Raw genomic sequence first — 4,642 nt, forward strand, 5'->3', positions numbered from 1 at the left:
ACCAGGGCTTGTGTTTCTGCCTCATCACATCCACAAAACACAGGGGCCTGTGATACTGGCTGATGCCATCCACATTACACCAGTGCTTCCTGTGAGGCCATCATCACTACAGTAGGGCCTGTGGTGCTGGATTATACCATCCACATTTCTCCAGGGCCAGTGTTGTTGGCTGAGGCCATCCATATTACTCCACTGCCAGTGCTTCCTTTGATTCATTCATCACCACACCAGGGCCTGTGGTGTTGGCCAATACCATCCACATTTCACCAGGGCCACTGTTGTTGGCTGAGGCCATACACTTTACACCAGGGACAGTGCTTCCTGTGAGGCCATCTTCACCACACAAGGGCCTGTACTGTTGGATGAGGCCATCCACATTACACCAGGTCCTGTGGTGCTCACCAATACCATCCATATTTCTTCAGGGACAGTGTTGTTAGATGAGGCCATCCACATTACAACAGGGCCTGTGATACTGGCTGAGGACATTTACATTTCACCAGGGCCTGTGGTCATGGTTGAGGCCAACCACATTTCATCAGGGCCTGTGTTGGTGGCTGATCCCATCCACATTTCACCAGGACCACTGTTGTTGGCATAGGCCATACACTTTACATCACAGACAGTGCTTCCTATGAGGCCATCTTCAACACAACAGGGCCTGTACTGTTGGCTGAGGCCATCCACATTACTCCAGGGACTTTGGTGCTGGCCAATACCATCCACATTTCACCAGGGCAAATGTTGTTGGCTTCTACCATCCACATAACACCAGGGACGGTGCTTCCTGTGAGGCCATCTTCACCCAACCAGGGCCTCTGCTGCTTGTTGATGCATCCAAATTTCACCAGGGCAAATGTTGTTGGCTTCTACCATCCACATAACACCAGGGACGGTGCTTCCTGTGAGGACATCTTCACCCGACCAGGGCCTCTGCTGCTTGTTGATGCCATCCACATTACACCAGGGCCTGTGCTACTGGCTGATGCCATCCACAATACACAAGGGCCTGTGCTGCTGGCTGATGCCATCCACATTACACCATGGCCAGTGGTGTTGGCTGAGGACATTCACATTACACCTGGGCCTGTGGTGATGAACGATATCATGAACATTTCACAAGATCAAGTGGTGTTGGGTATAGCCATTCACATTACACTGGGTGTGTGGTGCTGACCAATACCATCCATATTTCACCAGGGCCTATGGTGCTGGATGAGACCATCCACATTTCACCAGAGCCTGTGTTGCTGGCTGATGTGATCCACATTACATAAGGGCCTGTGCTACTCGTTGATGCCATCCACATTAAACCAGGGCCTGTTGTGCTGGCCAATACCATCGACATTTCACCAAGGCCAGTGTTGTTTGCTGAGAACATCCATATTACACAAGGGCCTGTGCTACTGGCTGATGCCATCCCCATTACATCAGGGCCAGTGGTGTTGGCTGAGGACATTCACATTACGCCAGGGCCTGTGGTGTTGGCCAATACCATCAACATTTCACCAGGGCCAGTGTTGTTTGATGAGGCCATTCACATTACACCAGGGCCTGTGGTGCTGGCCAATACCATCCACATTACACCAGGGCCAGTGGTTTTGGCTGAGGACATTCACATTACACCAGGGCCTGTGTTGCAGGCTACGACCATCCACATTTCACCAGGGCCAGTGTTGTTGGATGAGGCCATCCAAATTACACCAGGGACAGTGTTTCCATTGAGGCCATCATCACCACACCAGGGCCTGTGGTGCTTGCTGATACCATCCACATTACACAAGGGCCAGTGCTGCTAGCCTTCCACATTACCCAAGGGCCTGTGTTGCTGGCCGAAACCATCCACATTTCACAAGTGCCAGTGGTGTTGCTGGCTGATCTCATTCACAATACTCAAGGGCCTGTGCTACTGGCTGATGCCATCTACATTACACCAGGGCCTGTGGTGCTGGTCGATACCACCGACATTTCACCGGGGCCAGTGTTGTATGCTGAGGCCATCCACATTACACCAGGGACAGTGCTTCCTGTGAGGCCATCTTCACCACACCAGGGACTGTGCTGTTGGCTGAAACCATCCACATTACATCAGGGCCAGTGGTGTTGACTAAGGCCATCCACATTACACCAAGGTCTGTGGTGCTGGCCATTACCATCCACATTTCACCTGGGCCAGTGTTGGTAGATGAGGCCATCCACATTATACCACGGCATGTGCTGCCTGTGAGGCTATCATCACCACACCATGGCCTGTATTGCTGGCTTAGGCCTTCCACATTGCACCAGAGCTAGTGCTCCCTCTGAGGCCATCTTCACGACAGCAGGGCTTGCACTGCTGTCTGAGGTCATCTTCATTTCACCAAAGCCTGTGTTGCTGGCTGATGTGATCCACATTACACAAGGGCCTGTGCTATTCGTTGATGCCATCCACATTAAACCAGGGCCGGTGGTGCAGGCCGAAACCATCCACATTACACAAGGGCCTGTGCTATTCATTGATGCCATCCCAATTACACCAGGGCCAATGGTGTTGGTTGAGGACATTCACATTACAACATGGCCTGTTGTGCTGGCCAATACCATCCGCATTACACCAGGGACAGTGCTTCCTGTCAGGCCATCATCACCACACCAGGGCCTGTGGTGCTGGATGATGCCATCCACATTACACCAAGGCCTGTTGTGCTGGCCAATACCATCCACATTTCACCAGGGCCAGTGTTGTTGGCTGAGGCCATCCACATTACACCACCGCCAGTGCTTCCTTTGATGCCATCATCACCAAATCAGGGCCTGTGGTGCTGGCCTAGGCCATCCACATTACACCAGGGCCTGTGCTACTCGATGATACCAACCACATTTCACCAGGGATTGTGTTGCTTCCTGATGCGATCCACAATACACAAGGGCCTGTGCTTCTGGCTGAGGACATTCACATTACACCAGGGCCTGTGCTACTCGATGATACTATCCACATTTCACCAGGGATTGTGTTGCCGGCTGATGCGTTCCAGAAAACGCAAGGGTGTTTACTACTGGCTGAGGATATTCACATTACACATTATTCCACAAGGGACAGTGCCTCCTGTGAGGCCATCTTCACGACACAACGGCCTGTGCTTTTGGCTGAGGCGATCCACATTACATCACGGCCTGTGATGCCAGCTACTACCATCAACATTACACGAGGGACAGTGATTGCTGTGTGGCCATCTTCACCCCACCAGGGCCTCTGCTGCTCGTTGATGCCATCCACATTACACCTGGGCCTCTTGTGCTGACCGATATCATGCACATTTCACCATGGCCAGTGGTGTTGGCTAAGGCCATTCACATTACACCAGGGTGTGTGGTGCTGACCAATACCATCCATATTTCACCAGGGACAGAGTTGTTAGATGAGGCCATCCACATTACAACAGGACCTGTGCTACTGGCTGAGGACATTTACATTTCACCAGGGCCTGTGGTCATGGCTGAGGACAACTACATTTCATCAGGGCCTGTGGTCATGGCTGAGGACATTCACATTACACCAAGGCCTGTGGTGCTGGCCAATACCATCCACATTTCACCTGGGCCAGTGTTGTTGGATGAGGCCATCCAAATTTCACCAGGGACAGTGCTTCCTGTGAGGCCATCATCACAACACCAGGGCCTGTGGTGCTGGCCGATACCATCCACATTACACAAGGGCCAGTGCTGCTAGCCATCCACACTACCCAAGGACCTGTGGTGCTGGCTAATACCATTCACATTTCACCAGGGCCAGTGTTGTTGGATGAGGCCATCCAAATTACACCTGGGACAGTGCTTCCTGTGAGGCCATCATCACCACACCAGGGCCTGTGGTCCTGGCTGATACCATGCACATTACACAAGGGCCAGTGCTGGTAGCCTTCCACATTTCACAAGGGCCAGTGGTGTTGCTGGCTGATGCCATTCACAATAATCAAGGGCCTGTGCTACTGGCTGATGCCATCTCCATTAAACCAGGGCCTGTGGTGCTGGCCAATACCACCAACATTTCACCAGGGCCAGTGTTGTTTGCTGAGACCATCCACATTACACCAGGGACAGTGCTTCCTGTGAGGCCATCTTCACCACACCAGGGCCTGTACTGTTGGATGAGGCCATCCACATTACACCAGGTACAGTTCTTCATGTGTGGCAATCATCACCAAACCAGGGCCTGTGGTGCTGGATGAGGCCATCCAAATTTCACCAGGGATTGTGTTTCTGCGTGATGACATCCACAAAACACAGGGGCCTGTGATACTGGCTGATGCCATCCACATTACACCACTACCAGTGCTTCCTGTGAGGCCATCATCACCACACCAGGGCGTCTGGTGCTGGATGAGGCCATCCACATTACACCAGGGCCTGTGGTGCTGGCCAATACCATCCACATTTCACCAGGGCCAGTGTTGTTGGCTGAGGCCATCCACATTACACCATTGCCAGTGCTTCCTTTGATTCATTCATCACCACACCTGGGCCTGTGGTGCTGGCCAATAACATCCACATTTCACCAGGGCCAGTGTTGTTGGCTGAGGCCATACACTTTACACCAGGGACAGTGCTTCCTGTGAGGCCATCTCCACCACACCAGGGCCTGTGCTACTTGCTGATACCATCC

Source organism: Aulonocara stuartgranti (assembly GCF_965226115.1).
Source record: "Aulonocara stuartgranti genome assembly, chromosome: 16".
Classification (NCBI taxonomy): domain Eukaryota; kingdom Metazoa; phylum Chordata; class Actinopteri; order Cichliformes; family Cichlidae; genus Aulonocara; species Aulonocara stuartgranti.